At 39.7% G+C, this 18,520-nt stretch overlaps 1 protein-coding gene, 1 non-coding gene and 1 pseudogene across 2 annotated transcripts in view; 2 read left to right on the forward strand and 1 right to left on the reverse strand.

The window, feature by feature from the left end:
* LOC150094618 (protein eyes shut homolog) overlaps positions 1 to 18,520 on the forward strand; it is a 190,900-nt gene that overhangs the window by 120,367 nt on the left and 52,013 nt on the right. The gene's annotated exons all lie outside the window — the stretch shown is intronic.
* TRNAL-AAG (transfer RNA leucine (anticodon AAG)) lies at positions 2,112 to 2,193 on the forward strand. Its single transcript has one exon. It is a non-coding gene; the product is annotated as a tRNA-Leu (tRNA).
* Positions 5,493 to 5,611, reverse strand: LOC150094620 (5S ribosomal RNA; annotated as a pseudogene).

An 18,520-nucleotide genomic window follows, 5' to 3' on the forward strand; every position in this document is an offset into this window, starting at 1 on the left:
GCCACATATTGAAAGAACTCACTACGAAGTTTCTTGGCTTGATCGACTAGCTTCTACTTTCATTACCAACTGAGTCACATTCCTGACATGCTCTCTTCATGCAACTGATTATTACCAACATTCATCTTATGTTGCTTCCATAGTGCCTTCCTTCTTCCAGATTACATGCTTGATTCCTCCTTTTATCCATTTTATTCTTACAGTCTTTTCACTTCTGGAATACACTCAAACAAGTGCTTCTGCTGTTAAATAGTTCTTGATCCCTGCCAAAGCAGCACCTTTCTCTTTTCCGCTCAATTCCTCTTTCCATGCTATAGCTTCCTTCCAGTTGTCTTCTAAGCCTTTCATAATCACAGGTGTGATTTATAATATATGTGGAACTATATTCCTTTTTCATAGAAGTTCTCATATGACTGGCAAAAACCCAGAGGATCAATTCATGATCACTCTCACCAACTGGTGGAAGATTAGACACTTCATTCACAATAACATCCTCTCATGATATGATTGGGTCTTCTATTCTCAACCCTCATGTGCCTTCCAGTATGTATTTCCTATGATAGTCCCTTACGAACTTAAGAAATTCATTTTCCTTATTCCTTGATGCTATCTTTTCATTCCAATTAAAATCACCATAATGGTCACCCTCTCTTGCTTACTATGCCAATTTGCCTACACATACATTCCTTTGTATCCACTCTCTGCTTTCCCTAGTCTGTAGCAACTCTCCTCTTGTATTTCTGAACTTTAAATTCTCCTCATCCCTGTAATATTAAAACCTATTTTCCAGGATGAAATACCCCAATAAGGTGATGATTAAACAACTCCACTATGTCTTATGCATCACTCTGTATGCTCCAATCTTTGCCTAGAAATATCATTTTTCCACAATCATTTCTTCCCCTACTGGCCACATAATGAAAGAATTCCTTAGGATTTTCCTTGTATCTCAGGGCCACTCAATTCTCGTATTCAAGATTTTCCTTCCTTACAGTACTAGTCACTCTCCTGGTCTCAGTCTTATGTTCTTCATGCATCTCCTTATATCTCTTCCATAACCTTTTTTTCACCTGCAGTTCCTGTTTGATATATAGGATGATTAAAATTAAAGTATCCCCATTTAAGGTGCCACTCAGTGATCCAAATGCTGCAAATCTTTGCAGAAATACATTCTGCATCATGTAGAAGTGATATCTGAGGGGGGGGGGGGGGGATCCAAAATTAAACATACAAGGCACTATATGATGTTCCAAATGCAGGTGTAGTGATTTTTCTATGTGCGTAAGAAGAAGAAAAGCAATACAAGCATAAATAACACATTTTTATTCACTTCAATTATGCATTCACAGGCTGTACTGTTCAGCGTGTTGCTCTTCCCCAGTATTGGCATAAACTGCATCCTTTACACAATATTTTCAATGGCAGAATGCAGCTAGTTGGGACTGATATTGCACACATGCTGCATTATGCTATCTTTCAGTTCTGGCAAGTTATCAGGATGACCTCAATAACCCCTGTCTTTGAGAAATCCCCAGGCCAGAAATCACAGGGGATCAAGATCAGGTGAATGAGGTGGGTATGCAGTGAGAAACACACAACTCATTACTCTGGCCTCTGCGAGGTGTTCTGGAAGAACCTCCTGTACAGATCGACCGACATGGGGAGAGCCCCATCCTGCATGAAAATGACTGAATCCTTGCACAGGTGCTGCTGTAGCTGTAGCATAACAAAATTAATATATCATATCATGATACTACTGTGCAGTAACTGAGCAGGTCACAGGTACCGACTGGTGAATGTCCTCCAAGAAGAATGGTCCAATGACAAATGAAGCTGTAAACATACACCAGATAGTAACTTTGTTGGATTGCATGAAGTTTTTGCATAGCTCATACTCAGCAGTTATGGGTATCCAGGGCTCCATTCAGGTGCAAGTGATCCTCATCTTCCCCATAAAATCATTCACAGCCATGCAGCATCCAACTCTACTCAAGCATAGAATGTTAAAGTGAATATCAGTCAACTTGGCGCAATGGGTTAGCGCGTTCGGCTGTTAACTGGAAGGTTGGTGGTTCGAGCCCACCCGGGGGCGAAAGAGCTTTTTTTGGAGTGGTAGGGTGGCCGAGCGGTCTAAGGCGCTGGTTTAAGGCACCAGTCTCTTCGGAGGCGTGGGTTCGAATCCCACCCATGCCAGTGTTTTTTAAGAGCCTGTGTAGCTCAGTGGATGTGGCGTTTGCACCCCACCGCGCTAGGCCGCACGAAGGAAGTCTTGGTTTCGAGTCTAGTCGGCGACTAGAGGAAATTTTTTCTGGGTATAGAAACAATGGCATTTATATGCTGTATAATAATGCCAGGAGTATCCGGAATAAGGGAGAGGAATTGGTGGCGCAGATAGCATCAGCCTGGCCAAAAATTATTGCGATCACTGAGACGTGGTTGACAGAAGGGGATATAAAAACAGGAATAGAAGTCACTGGGTATAGCATTTTTCGCCAGGATAGGAGGGGAAAGCGTGGTGGTGGGGTGCTGCTTATGATAAGTGATGACCTATGTCCTCTAAGAGTGGAGAATTTGGAAGGTAGTGAGACAAATGATTTTGAGAGCGTATGGTGTGAGGTAGAGGTAGGCAAGACAGGATATTTAGTGGGGTGTTGCTACAGACCCAGGAGCACAGAGGATGGGGACCAGGAGATGTTTAGACAGCTAAGTTTGGCAAGTGCAAGAAGAATGATTGTTATGGGAGATTTTAACTTCAGTAGTATAAATTGGAGAGAGGAAGATGCATGTAACAATAGGGGAATGGAATTTCTAGAATTCTTGAGGGACAAATGTCTTAGGCAACATGTAACAGAGGGAACAAGAGGTTCAAAAATTTTGGATTTGGTTATAGCATCAGAAGAGTTGATAATAACTGAGTTGACGTCTCTCCCACCAGTTGGAGAGAGTGACCATATGGTTTTGACTTGGAAAATGAATAGACATGCAGGAGTATCAAAGAGACGGGAACTTATGTGGAATTATAAGGCAGGTGATTATAATAGTCTTAGACGTCAACTTCGGGAAGTTTCATGGAGGGAGGAATTGTCCACCCCCCCCCCCCCCCACCCCCCCCCCCCCCCACCCCCCCCCCCCCCCACCCCCCCCCCCCCCCACCCCCCCCCCCCCCCACCCCCCCCCCCCCCCACCCCCCCCCCCCCCCACCCCCCCCCCCCCCCACCCCCCCCCCCCCCCACCCCCCCCCCCCCCCACCCCCCCCCCCCCCCACCCCCCCCCCCCCCCACCCCCCCCCCCCCCCACCCCCCCCCCCCCCCACCCCCCCCCCCCCCCACCCCCCCCCCCCCCCACCCCCCCCCCCCCCCACCCCCCCCCCCCCCCACCCCCCCCCCCCCCCACCCCCCCCCCCCCCCACCCCCCCCCCCCCCCACCCCCCCCCCCCCCCACCCCCCCCCCCCCCCACCCCCCCCCCCCCCCACCCCCCCCCCCCCCCACCCCCCCCCCCCCCCACCCCCCCCCCCCCCCACCCCCCCCCCCCCCCACCCCCCCCCCCCCCCACCCCCCCCCCCCCCCACCCCCCCCCCCCCCCAATAGATGTATAGTGGAATTTAAGTAGGGCTGATTATGATGGCTTTAAAAAAAAATGCTTCATGGTTGAGAAAATGTATTTAAAGGGCTCTTTCCCTTGGAAATGAAAAACCTGATGTTGGAGGAGGAAAAATCCTACCATCTCCATATAAGACTGGCTAACTCACATAGTTGGGGGGGGGGGGGGGAATGTATAAAGAATCTTTACATCTTAGACAGGATTTTGACTCAGGCCTTTCCAACCAAAAGGCACTATTGATACCAACTTCGATATGAATCGTATATTTTCAGGAAAATAAGAAAGCAAAAAAAAGGAGAGAAAATTAGCTGTTAATGATATGAATAGTTATGCCTGCAAGCAAAAGGTGGAGATACTAAAGAAGAAATGGTAGTGGTTTTAAGTGGTTTTATTGTGTGACATAGACGTATACAGGATGAAATATTACATGGAATAGAAATTAGCTAATGAGGTCTTTCTTTATAGACAGTGAGAGGAAGGATTTTTGTTGGTGAAAGTAGTAGCATAGGGAAACTGACCTAGCAAATAAGGAGAAAAAATCATAATAGATAATTTTAATTATGGTAATATAAAGTGGAATGAAGAGCTAGCATCTGGAGGCAAAGAAATTGACTTTATCAAGATTTTTAAGCACTATGTAATGAAGGCAAGCAAGGATTGAGAAGTCTCGGATTTGATCATTTTTTTAGAGGATGTTATAAATGGACTGTTGAATCTCCCTGCAGTTGGTGAATGACAATGAAATGATTATCTGGATGTGTCAACCATATGAGGACTTGTGTCAGGAAAGGATATAATAGGAACAAGGTTAGTGAGTATGGAAAACTCAGGAGAGAGAAACTTAGTGCTGCTGTTTGGGAGTAGTCAAAAACTACTTATCACCATTTTCTAAATGAATTCTAAAGATTAGAAAGCTAATTAAGGTAGATGTAAAGTGTATAAATGAAGATATTAAGCATAAAATTCTAGAAGCAGTATTAAAGCATTATGGAGCAACATAATGTGTGTGGTAATAATCAGTTGCATGAGAATGACAGAGTAGATGACTTGGTTGTGTAGGATAAAATGTGCAGTATGAGCAAAAATTAGCTAATGAGGTCTTTCTTTATAGACAATAGGAGGAAGGATTTTTGTTGGTGAAAATAGTAGGTTATAAGTTATAATTGAGATATTTTGAATGATTCATCAAAGTACTTCATCCTTATAAGTAAAACATCTTGCAGAGATGGAGTGTAGAAGGAATAGGGAAGGAACTGATGGTGAGCAAGCAGAACATATACAATAATGAACTAAGTAAACTTGATATTAATAAAGTGGCAGGAATTGATGGCACATCACCACCGTTTCAAAGGAATGCGAGTTTAAACAGTGTCTTGCAATGGGGATGAAGCCCAAAGGAATGAAAAGAGCGAAACTGTTCCACTTCACAAAGAAGGTAATAAGACTAAGGCTTCAAATCTATGTTTGGAATCATGGTTAAGATGCTGCAGAAGTTGATATGGACTAAGATCCAGAACTGGTTCAGTAATAGTGCTCTTGGTAGTGGTCAGTATGTGCTTGTTAAAGGAAGATTGTGTTTTACAATCTGTTTACATATTACAGCAAAATGACAAATGCACACTAGACAAGGGATATGAATATTATTATTATTATTATTATTAGTTGACACCTCCAGGGAATTCTAAGACTCATTGAGGGAGGGCACCTACTCTACAACTCTCCGTCTCCATCACTCAACCTCATCTACACCAACACCATCTACTGTCCACCATCACCACTATTATTTTCACAGACAATCACAAACATCCATACCCATGGCGGGATTCAACCCCACAGCCTTTTGGCTGGAGAGTGGATACGCTAACTCGGCCAACCAGGCCGGCCTAAAGTAAGCCAACTGCACCCTGTCTTCCCAAGTGGTTACCCTCCCAAGTACTGACTGGGCCAAACACTGCTTAACTTCGGTGATCGGACGAGAATCAGTGCATTCAGCCTTGTATGACAGTTGGTCAAGAGTGAAGAAGATATACGGTGGTATGTTTAGAATTTCAAAGGCATCTGATATATTACCATTTCATTGGAATGGAGAAGATTAAATAACTATATGTTAAAAAAGGAAAAAAGGAGATTAACTAGGTATCAGCAAGCTGTACATGGAAGAGTACTTTCTCAGAAAGAACAATCATTAGAAGCAGTGATCAATTTAAGGCTGTCCCTGTTTAACTTATGTGTTAGTGCCACTGGAAGATGTTTAAATGGAGATATGCAGTTGTTTGCCAGTGATGCAAAGTTGAAAATATCTGCAGAGATGTTTTTTTACAGAATGATTTGAATAGAATGTGTGAGTGCATAGATAAGTACAGTTGTCAGTTCAGTGTTACAAGGATGGGATTGTAGAGTATACTGTTGGAAGAATATTTTGCAGGAAGGAAGTGGGAAACGTGAGGGATCTGGGGGCAGTGGTCATTGACACATATGAAATTTACAATACACATTAATAAAATAATTATGTAATAAAAATTAATATGTAAAGGTAAGAAATCAGTCATTGTATGGGCTGCAACAAGATAAGTGAATTTTATATTTAATGCATATTGATATTGTCTAATTTGTAGATTAAGCATTACTGTTGAGTGTGGAATGCAGTGTTTGAATAAATTTCTTAGTAAGTATTACTATAAATTCATTGTTCTTGTTAGTAACTGATATAAAATGGTGGTGAAAGGCAAATTGTTGCGTTTCACCGCGATTGTTGATGTAGAAGACAAGTAAAGTAAATGGCATGGATTTTTCAAAAATGGTACAGAGTTATGAATATAGCATGTATACACAAGGAAGATGTTACAGATATTTATATATAGAGGCTGAATAAGAGAAAAGAGCTTATGTGGATATGTAGGAAGTGAGATGTTGTGATGGACCAAAAAAGTGTTTAAATATGAGTAGGGAACATGATGTCATAACTGAAATGACAGTTGAAAAAGAGTGTGCAAATGTTAAGAAAGTGTATGGAAGAGATAGCAACTAAAAGAGTTTAATTTACGACATCATACTGTTCGACTTTGCCAGGGCATTTGACAGAATACCACATGGAAAACTATCACAACAACTGAAGAGGGTGGGAATGGATATGAGGCTAGTAGCATGGATAGTGGGATGGAGTCTAGGAGAATAATGGTGACTAGCAGAGTACTTCAGGATTCTGTACTAGGGCCATTACTCTTTAATTTGTCAGTCGTTTGCTGATAATGCAAAACTTGGGAGAGCAATAGTTGATAAAGATGATGTAGATATCCTGCAGGATGATTTAAATAAATTTGCATTGTGGGCAAGGGATAATGATTGTCAATTTAATGTTGCAAATTGTAACAGTGCAAAATACAAATGCGAAATGATTGGGAATAATGGTGGACAAAGAGTTCAGAGGGCATATTGCAAAAGTTGATAAAATAGCTCAACAAATTACTTGGTTGTTGAAAAACATACAAGTAAAGAAAAGAAGTTATTATCCTTATGTATAATTCTGTGATTCGGCCATATCTTGACTACTGTGCACAGATTTGGTCATCTGGGTTTCTTGAGGACCAGGAGGTGGTCGAAAAGATTCATAAATGAGTAACCAAGATGGTGACAGATCTTTGAAGAATAGGTTGAGGGTTTGTGGGTTACAAAGTTTAGTTGATAGGTGGAAAAGAGGGGACATGATAGAAACTTTTAAAATATTAAAGGGATTATATAGCATCGATGCAAGTGAAATTTTTCAACATACAACAAATAATCAGAACTAGGGGGCCATGTGTGGAAGTTGTGTAAGAGTGGTTATTAGGGTTGTACAGACGAGATTTTTTTTGCATGTGAGAGTGGTGAGTGAGTGGAATGGATTGCCAGAATTGCTTATGAGTTCCCTGATGGTGAATGGATTCAAGGAGAGGTATGACAGAATTTGTGTGTATGATAGTGAATTTTGGTCTCCTGCGTTTATAAACATGCATTTATAAAAATAAAAATTGGAAGCCACCTGGACTTGATGGAATACCAATAGATATATTTAAAAAATGGAGGGGATCTCTCATATAAAATTAGAATGTATAACGAGTTTTTAAGACAGGAAGAACCTCAAAAATTTGGAATACTGAAAAAAATCCATCTATATAAAAAAAAAGGTGATTAAACCGACCTATGAAATTATAGATACGAGGATTGTTTGAAAAGTTTGATAAATTTCCAATAGACAGCGACACAATTTGTTCATTCATACCAGTGTCAGCACATATCTTTTTCATGACCACCTGGCAAAATTTTAGCTACATGCAACACATAGTTCTTGTTAGGCAAACATTTAAAATGACTGTTTGCATTTTTCATAAAAATGGAGAAAAACGAATTTCTTGCAGTGATAAAACACTTTTATTTGAAGAAGTGGATGATCGTACAATTCAAAACCGAGTTAGATGCAGTTCATGGGGACTCTGCACCAGCATTAAAGACTATTTATTTTTGGATAAATGAGTTTAAATGTGGTCGTAAGTCCATCAAGATGAAACGCTCTCAGGATGCCTGACTGAGGTCACTACAAAAGAAATGATTGACAAATCCATGGTATCGTTATGGAAGATCGCTGTGTGAAAGTGTGTGAGATTGCTGAGGTTGTAAGCATCTCAACTGAATGGATGTATAATATCTTGCACAAAAAATTGCACATGAAAAAGCTGTGTGCGTGATGGTGCCGCAATTGTTGACTGTCAATCAAAAACGCATTCGAAAAGATATTTCAACGCAGTGTTTGGCGATGTTTAATTGCAATTTGCAGGATTTTTTGCGTCAATTCGTTACTGTAGGCGAAACTTGGATCCACCATTATACACACGTAGGTCCAAACAGTGGACAATGCCCGGTGAAAGAGCTCCAAAAAAAATGAAGACCATTTTGTCAGCTGGGAAGGTAATGGCCACTGTTTTTTAGGATTCCCAAGGAATTATCATGATAGACACTATTTGGAAAAGGGTAAGACAATAACAGGAGTCTATTATGCATCATTGTTGGACCTCTTAAAAAAAGAACTGAAGAAAAAACAGCCAAGATTGGTACACAAAAAAGTACTCTTTCATCAAGACAATGCACCGTCCCACACAACGGCCTTCACAATGGTAAAATTGCATGAATTGAGGTTCGAATTGGTTCCACATCCACCGTATTCTCCATACTTGACCCCAAACTTAAAAATTTGGCTCAGTGGGAAAAAACGTTTCTTCGAATGAGGATGACATCAAGGCTGTCAATGATTATTTTGCACAATTTGACAAATCCTACTTTTTAGATGGGATGAAAAAATTGGGATGAACCAAATGTCAAGACCTCGATGGAGACTATGATGAGAAATAAAGGTGATTTTTTCCAAAAAAATGTGTTTAACTTATTTTTTTTTTAACAAACTTTCCAAACAGCCTTAGTAGATATATAACTCTTCTCGGAGTCTTTCACGGACTTTTTTTAAAAAATTATAGATAGCAGAATAAACAATATAATGAATTTACATGTTTGATTACTAAATCAAGTAATGGAAAAAAAACAAAAAATATAATATATTAATTTATCTTTCATTGATTATGGATTTAAAACTCAATAGACCTATGTAAATTTATATATATGTTGGGGTCCATATACGAGAGGTTTGCTGGTCAACCTATAGTACTTTAGTTCCATATATGGGTAGTGGGATGGGAAAAGAGAAACTTGTTGCCATTTGATTTAAAAGCCTGTATATTGTATTCCTTGGGAAATACATCAGGGGGAAGACTGTTCCATAGTACAGCAGTAGCAGGGATGAAGGAGGAGGAAAAGAAACTTGTTCTGTAAGTTTCAAGGTGTACTGTGAAAGGATGTTGGGCAGTGGCTGTACGTATTCCAATGGGCTTAGTACAAAGTGGGGGAATTATTGATGATGTCTCAGATGAACATTTTCCATGGAAATATTTATAGAATATACAAATTGCAGAGACTAAACGTCTATGTGAAAGTGGGGGGAATGAGTTGGTAAGAGACAGATCATTTATCAGTCTAATTGCTCTCCTCTGTATTGAGTCAAGCATTTTGAGGGAGCTTTTAGGACCCCCACTCCAAATGTGAGAACAGTATTCAATAGTTGGATGGATTTGTGATTTGTATAAGGTTAACAGCTGTTTTGAAGTGAAGTAATGTCTTGAGCGAAAGAGAAAGCCTAGTTTTTTGGAAGCTGAGGATGCAATGGTTGTGATGTGTGTGTTTATGTCAGGAGAGGCTTGATGTCAAGGTAATTCCAAGAAGAGAAATTTTTTCTTGTCTGGGAATTTGAGTGTTATCAAAAATAATACTTGGGGGAAAATGGTTCTTTTTTTTTTTTTGTGGAAAATAGGACAGAACTGGGTTTTACTAGCATTGAAGTTGATAAGGTTATCTGAGCCCCATTGGAGGATGACTTGGAGGTCCGAATTAAGGGAAGCTGTGGCTGATGTTGTGTAGGGTAAGGTTTATCAAACGAAAGGGAGGAGTGCAATATGCTGTCATCTGCACAACTGTGTATTGGGTTGGAAGTCAACTGAAGTAGGTATTGACATACAGACCCCATCATTAGTTGGATGGTGGGAGGATAGGGAGCCATCTGCCATCACACATAGTTTGTGTCCAGACAGAAAGCTGGCAATTCATCTACAGAGGTCCTGAGACAGTCCAAATGATGAAAGTTTTCTTAGTAAGCCTTTGTGCCAGACCCGGTCAAAGGCTTTAGAGATATCAAGTGCAACTACTTGGGATTTGGCATATGTCCAGAGATGGGTGATATATGAGAGCAGGTCACCTGTTGATCAGCATCGACGGAATCCATACTGGTGGTTACTTAATAGCTGGGTACCTTCAAGGTACAGTAGGAGTTGAGAATTGATGGTAGTTAGATGGCAGCGATTTGTCACCCATTTTAGGAATGGGTTGAATATAAGCTTAATTTCCAGGCTTTAGGATATATACCTGTGGAGTAAGAGAGTATGTACCGACGGAATAGGAGAGGAGTCAGTTCTGTTGCACAGACCTTCAGGACAATTGGAGGAATGCCATCAGGGCCAGGAGCTTTTTTTGTGTCTAATTTTGACAGGTTTATGATCTCTTTCTAGCAAAAGGATACAGGGGGCATTGTACGTTGGGCAGTTAGAATGACTGAGGGACATTTTCCATTGTCGGCAAAGTGTGAAGCCAGGAGATTAGCCTTTTCTGTGAGTGATGTTGCAATTGAGCCATCTGGGTATGATAGGGTGGGAGTAGTCTAGGGCAAAAGTTGCGACCAATTGCTTTGGCAAGAGACCAAAAAGCATAGCTGGCACTAGAACAGGCTGCAAGTTTCCTGCTTTTTGCTCATTCAAATTCTGTTTTGGAATCATTGATTTTTTTTTTTTTTTTTTGCATCTCTTTTGGGCTTCAGTATAGGCACTGAAGGAGGATGGGGTTCTTAATTTGAGCTAGTTGTGGTATGCCTGATTTTTCAATTCTACAGCCTTGGCATATCTTTTGGAGAACCAGGGTTTGGATAGGGGGAATGGCAGTTCGGGGAAGTGTGGGTAATGTATATTTTCATTTCAATGAGGATTACTTTGGTGATACATTCGGTTCATATGTTTGGATTGGAAGACTGCAACGAATACTCTAACCATGGAAATGAAGCAATAGTAGTCTCGAAGGCTGTCCGGTTTGGCACTGTTATAATGCCAAACTTCTCTTATGTTGGTGTGACTAAGCGTTGTTGCATGGGACAGGAGATGAGCACTGGGTTGTGATCAGAATTACCGGGGGGGGGGGGCTCATTACATTCACTGTATATTTGGAAGGGTCATTTATAAGGAAGAGACCTAAGGTATTTCGGGAGTGATTTGGGTTATCTAATATTCTGGTCGGCTTGTTGATGGCAAATCGTTGGTGATGGCAAATGTTTAGCATCTCTGCTTGCAGGATCTGTACAACTGGAAGAGGAAAACCAGTTGGTTTTATGGACATTAAAATCATCTAGGAGGATGATTTCACTATTAGGAGAGAGTGGGATTGGAGAAAATTAATGAGCTCGAAGTGGTTGGTGGTATTAGGAGAGCAATAGAGACAGCAGATGAATTTGACTAAGTGGGGGGAGGGATATTTTTAACCAAACAAGGTCAGAGTTTGGCGATTCTAGGTTAGGTGCTCTCTGGCAGGGTATGTCAGAGCGGATATATGCGCAGAGTCAAAGGAGTTAAATAGCATATAGTTTGGATGGTTGAGATGGATAGTGCTGGGGGAAGGTGAAATTTCAGTTTCTGCTAAGAAGAGTAGGTGGAGTTTGGTTGACTGCAGATGACAGTCGGTGCTATTAAGGTTGGAGTTGAGACCACGGATGTTGGTGTAGCGGATATGCAAGGTTCTGTGAGGCATGGCTTTGACCGCAAGGATCTTGCACGAAACTAGTATGCAGCGTTTCCTGGTTTGTTTCACCAGAAAACGCTGGTTAAACTAACCAGGAGGTTATTTTCTATTAGGACAGCATGTAATAGAAAATACTAGGGGACAGAGAGTGCTTGACCTAGTAATTGCATCTGAGGATTGGGTAACGAATATGACCACATTGCCACTAATTGCTGGCAGTGATCATAGGGTCTTGACTTGGGAGGTGGCTAAAGGTGTGGAATTTACAATTAAGACAGGGTACATGTGGAATTATCGGGTTGGTAAATATGACAAGCTTAGTAGTTTGATTGGTTCAGTGCCATGGCATGTAAAACTGCAAGGGTTGGATGTTAATAGTGCATGGGAGGCAGTTAAGATGTTTTTGCAGGAGGCAATGGCTGACTGTATACCTAGAGTCCAAATAATAAATCAAGTAGGGATTAAATGGATGAATAACACCATTAAGCTTGAGCTGGAAAAAAAGAAACAACTGTGAAGAGAATTTAAGGAGAAAGGTGACCTGCAGGCACATGAACAGTATAAAGCCCAAGCCAGAAGGGTAACAAGTGTGGTAAGAAAGGCAAAAGTGGATTATGAAAGAACATCAGCCATGCAGGCAAAAGAGAACGCCAAACAGTTTTTTCGATATGTTGCAAGTAAAAGAAAAAATATACGGCAGATTGATTTTAAAGAATGCCGATGGTAGGAAGGTAACCGAATCAGTTGATACAGTTGAATTACTGCGTGAGGTGAGCACTTTGCAAGAGTATATCATCCAGGTGGTGACATTGTAGAAATGGAAGAACCAACAGCTTATACAGGAATTGTGGTGAATGAAGTGGAGGTGAATAGTCTATTACAAAACCTCAATGTCAATTCATCTGTGAGATTGGATGGTATACCAGCTCGTGTCATACGAGAAGCGGCTAAAGAATTGTCAGTGCCTTTGATCATTTTGTTTAATTTGAGTCTCGGGTCTGGGTTAGTCCCAAGGGGTGGAAAGAGGGGAAAATAGTTCCACTGCATAAAGGAGGTTCCAAGACTGCTGTTGAAACTTACCAGCCAATCAGCATATCAGGAATTGTTGTCAAGGTCTTGGAGAAAATAGTCAAGAGGAAAATTCAAGATTGGATAGATGAAAATGGGATACTCTATGGGGGACAGCATGGTTTTGTGAAGGGTAGATCATGCCTCTGTAACTTGCTCACGTTCGATAACACAGTGACGTCTTAACTAGATAAGGGTAACGGGTTTACAGTGATTCTACTGGACCTTGCTAAAGCCTTTGATAGGATACCAAAAAATTGCGGATGAGGCAAAGTTAGGTAGAGCAATAGTGAATGCTCAGGATGTGAAAATTTTGTAGGATGATTTGGATAGTTTAGAGGACTGTACTAAGGAGAATGGATGTCAATTTAATGTGGAAAAATGTAAGGTTTTTGCATTTTGTGGTGAAAAGATTAGCAGCAGTATATCACATTGGTGGAACCGTACTCCAGGAGATTGATGAGGCCAGAGATTTGGGAGTGTTGGTGAATAGGGAGTTGAAGTTTAGGGGACACATTGCAAAAGTGGCAATCAGCTTATCAAATCACTTGGTTGCTGAAAAACACTTTAACAAGCAGAGACAAACAGGTTATTGTTCCTCTGTATCGAGCCTTGATAAGACCCCATCCAGACCACTGTGTCCATAGATGGGCGCCAGGGTTTCTTGTTGATGGGGAGAAGGTTGAAGATTTGTGGGCTGCAGAAAAGGGGTGATATGATTAAGACATTCAAATTACTGAAGGGTTTCTATAAGATTAATTCGGGAGATATTTTTGAGAATAGGACTGGTAGTGGGAGGAATAGGGACCATCCATGGAAGCTTGGTAAGAGTGTGGTTAGCAAGGGTGTTAGAGCTAGGTTTTTTTACTTTGAGAGTGATAAATGAGTGGAATAAGCTGCCTGAGTCTGCTGTGGGTGCAATGACTGTAAATGAGTTCAAGGTGAAGTATGATAGATACTGTGTGAATGTTGAATAGTTGTTCTTGACATGATGTTGGGCCTCTCTCAATGAGTCTAAGGACTCCTTGGAGCTGCTCGTAATCATAATATCCCATCATTGTGGAGAAAAAAAATTTAATGTTAATTTCTTCATACTGATCAAATGTGCAAAACTTTAAATATCTGAGACTTCTGCATCACTTCTGGGTCTGGCTCCCACTGAAACCTCAATAAAGGTCGAAACTGGTCTATGTAGTAACCCTTCCCATAATGCATAGCATTATACATGTCTGTAAAGATATGTATAATGCTATGCATAATGGGATTATACATGTCCGTAAGGATATCTGCTTTGCATTATGGAATACTAAAGTAAGTGATGTGAAGTCATTAGCTTCTATACACAAGTAGCCTAGTTGTGAAGTTACTTCACAACTGGGCTACTTGTATCACGCTCAAACTCAGTTTGCTTACACTTGGGTAAAGGATAAAACCAAGAATATAATTTCTTGGCATCTGTATTTTATAGTTTAACCAAGTGAAAAAACTTTCAACATGAAACTAAAATAATTCAAAACATCATTCTTAGTTAAACAAAAATTTAATTTATTCTTAAGAAAATCATATAAAATTTATTTTATTCTTAATGAACTGACTACTTTCTTTCAGGGATCAACATTACTCTACCAATGTTTAAAGGAGATAGTTATATGTATGTCAGGGATCTTAGTTACATGGATACAGACTTAATGCAGACATACATTTCTTTCAATTTCACAATGGACTTGGATACAGGACTTCTCTTTTGGAATGGCAGAGTATGTTACTATACTGAATTTATTATTCTTAGTAATTCTTGATTAGGAATTTTATATAAGTTATGTGAATGTGTGTGGGAAATTCATCTCATACATTCACAAATTGCATTGCTTTTTTATCACACAGCTCTGCCAACACATTATTCGTCAGGACGTTGTGAAGAGGATCCAGAGGTGAATGAACAAGATGGTGATAGTTGCTATGAGAATAGACTAAAGGTTTGTGGGTTGGAAAATTTGGTTGATAAGTGGGAAAGAAATAATATGGTGTAAACATAAATTACTATGGAGCAGGTGGTTATAGAAGTAATGCAGAAGAAATGTTTTGGTGCATGGCAAGATGGTAGAGAACAATGGTCCCCCTTGAATACTGTGTAAGAGTGTGGCTAAGAACTAAATCTTGTTTGGAGAGTGGCGACTAAATGGAATGGATTAACAGAAGTGGTTGTGAGTGTCCTGTCAGTAAATAAGTTCAAAGAAAGGTATAATAGGTATTATTATTGACACCTCCATTGGCTGAATAATAATTGCTCCAACTAAAACAATAAAAAAGTGCAGCTGTCAAAATTCAAACTTATTCTTAGCTTGCACTGAAGTCCTTCAGTAACGGCAAAACAACCATTAACAAATTCTTGTCTGATTATGTAAGAGTTAAATGTAGAAAACTAGCCTTTTGCATAAATGGTAGTCATGCCATTGATTGATTCCCCTTGTAAAGGCTACTGAGTGTAACTTCTACCTATCTATGCTCTCAAACAAACTAAATTATAAAAGCATGTTTATTAATTGGCTTATGTTTCACTGGATTTCAAACCAGCATCTTTAGAGGACAAAACAATGTGTTACAGTTTACACACGGCAGTAAGTACCGTATAAGATGCACTTTTTTTCTTTAAAAATAGGTCTGAAAAACAGGGTGCATCTTATACGCCGATACTCAGTTTTTTATTACTTTCATTTCTGGAAATTTTCTCTGTTCCGAGTTACGTGATTTCTTTCTTGCTTCATTGTGGTGTGTGAGAACATTACAGTTACACAGAGTTCAGTGGATGCGTATGTTGTCGTGAACAGTGATAAATTTCTGCCATTAAATTTTCTCTAAATTTCTTAGCAAATTGTGGCTGAAAAATGTCCGCATTGCTACAATATTGCATACAAGCTATGTGTGATTGCGTATTCTAAAGAATATGCAAACAGAGCTGCAGAGAGGCATTTTGGGCCACCCCAACTGAGAAAATGATAAGAACTTGGCAGAATCAGGAAGAGGATCTAAGGAAAGCAACTCATAATAAACATAGCCTATGAAGTGGAACTGCATAATGGCCAGAACTGAATACTTGGATTTTAGACCACAGAAAAGCAGGACTTTCAGTGTCTACAAAAATGATTATTCATCAAGCGAAAGCGATAGCCACTAATAGAGGGATCACCAACTTTACCGGATCAACATCATGGTGTTCAAGATTCATGAAGAGAAACCAGCTATGTATGCGGACTAAAACAAAAATATCACAAAAGATACCAGGTGAATATGCAGAAAAAATTATTTAATTTCATCGATTCGTCATTAACACAAGGAAATGAGAAAATCTTGAACTTGCGCATATAGGAAACAGACGAGGTTCCACTGACTTTTGATGTGCCTTCAAACAAAACTGCAGATTCCAAGGGCACAAAAAGGTGTTACTGTTAAAACTTCAGGACAAAAAACTCGCTACATGATTGTTTTATCTTGCTGTGCTGATGGGACAAAATTGCCGCCACTATTGATTTTTTAAAAGGTAGATGCTACCCAAAGAAAAACTGCGTAAAAGAGTGTTTGCACATGTTCATGCAAAAAGCTGGATGGATGGAGGAGGAATGAAGTTATGGATAGATAAAATTTGGTCTAAGCACCCTGGCAGACTGTTGAGAGAAGATGCTAAAAATAAACTCAAGGAATTGAAAACTCAGCTGTAATTCCAGGAGGTCTAACTAGTTAGCTTCAACCTTTAGATATTTGTATTAATAAACCATTTAAGGGATTTATGAAGGAGAAGTAGAATAGCTGGATGCAGTCTTCAGATTTTGAGGTTATGCATTAGGAAGAAGCCTAGATTTTTGCAAGTGTGTGAGTGGGTCAAAGCTTCATGGGATGCTGTGAAAACTGAGACAGTGGTTAAATCATTTAAGAAGTGTGGCATTAGTAATGCACTGGTACAGAGGACAATTTGGTGTATGAGGACTCAGATTCTGATTTAGAAGAGGTTTCAAGTGTCTCTTCATTTAGCTCTGGAGATGAATTTCTGGGTTTTGATGAAGAAGATTAAAAAGGTAAGTACTCTTTCCTAGTTAGATTAGGTATTTGTTGAGAGTAGATCTACTTATTACTTTATATTTGAAATACTATAAATTCATTATAATATTCAGTGAAATTTTTTTTCACTGAAAAATATGGTAAATATGGTAAGTGAAACAATTCATATTGGAAGAGACAAAAAAATCTAAATTCCTAATATGAAACCCACTAATGTTGTAGAAAAAGAGAAATATTATGGTTGTGTAGAAGGAGTGGATCTTAAGATAACAGTCTCCCAAATTTTTCGCAAATCAATGCAGCCATACCTGTTCAGGTTAAGAGAATGCTTCATAGCCATTGCTGACTAAAAATAATCTTTCTGAACTGTAACGACTTGCTATAGAGCACACTGGTTTTCTTCCATGTAATGCTGTGTCTAAAAAAATCTAAATTCCTAATATGAAACCCACTAATGTTGTAGAAAAAGAGAAGTATTATGGTTGTGTAGAAGGAGTGGATCTTAAGATAACAGTCTCCCAAATTTTTCGCCAATAAATGCAGCCATACCTGTTCAGGTTAAGAGAATGCTTCATAGCCATTGCTGACTAAAAATAATCTTTCTGAACTGTAACGACTTGCTATAGAGCACACTGGTTTTCTTCCATGTAATGCTGTGGAAGGGGGGGGGTCCAAAGTGTGGTCTGCCAGTCCATCCATAATAATGGTAATGAATGTATTTCTTATGTTCTCCAAGGCAGATGTTAACCAATCTTTCTGTCTGTTCATAGTAGGTCAAGTCACAGGGAACTTCATACACTCCAGGATATGCCAGAGGATGTAGTCCTTAACAGAGTGGATCTGAGTTGCTAATTTAGCATGTGGTGTGAATCAGTGGCAGCCAGTGAAATTTTAAGTGGGGGTGCTGCCTATACAAAATAAAAGATAATTATTTTATTTTTTTTATATCTGTAGATTTATTTATTAATAAATTGTTACTGATTAGAATTTTTTTTTTTTTTTTTGTATAGGCAGCACCCGCACTCAAAATTTCACCGGCCGCCACTGGTGTGAATGTCATATTTTATTAGTACCTCAGACATAGGGAATAAGAATAATGGTGTTTTGTTCTGGTATGTTTGAGGAGGTGGGGGGGGGGGAGTAGGAGGGCCATATAGTATTTTAGCTATTGCCCAGGAAAGTAAGACAGAGATATTTAAATTCAGCTGAATCATTAATAAGGTTTAATTTTCTGCCTGATATCTTTGAATTATTCAAATTCAATGTATGCAAATGACTTTACCTGGCAAGGAAAAATCTACAAGCAGATTAATGGTAGTGCAATGTGTCTCCCCCCTTAGCTAATTTTTACTACGGTTTGTTGAGGTGTTTGCCATTTGGCCC

This window comes from Typopeltis vanoorti, chromosome 21, assembly GCF_054136105.1.
Source record: "Typopeltis vanoorti isolate ZY-2024b chromosome 21, IOZ_Tvanoo_1.0, whole genome shotgun sequence".
NCBI lineage: Eukaryota > Metazoa > Arthropoda > Arachnida > Uropygi > Thelyphonidae > Typopeltis > Typopeltis vanoorti.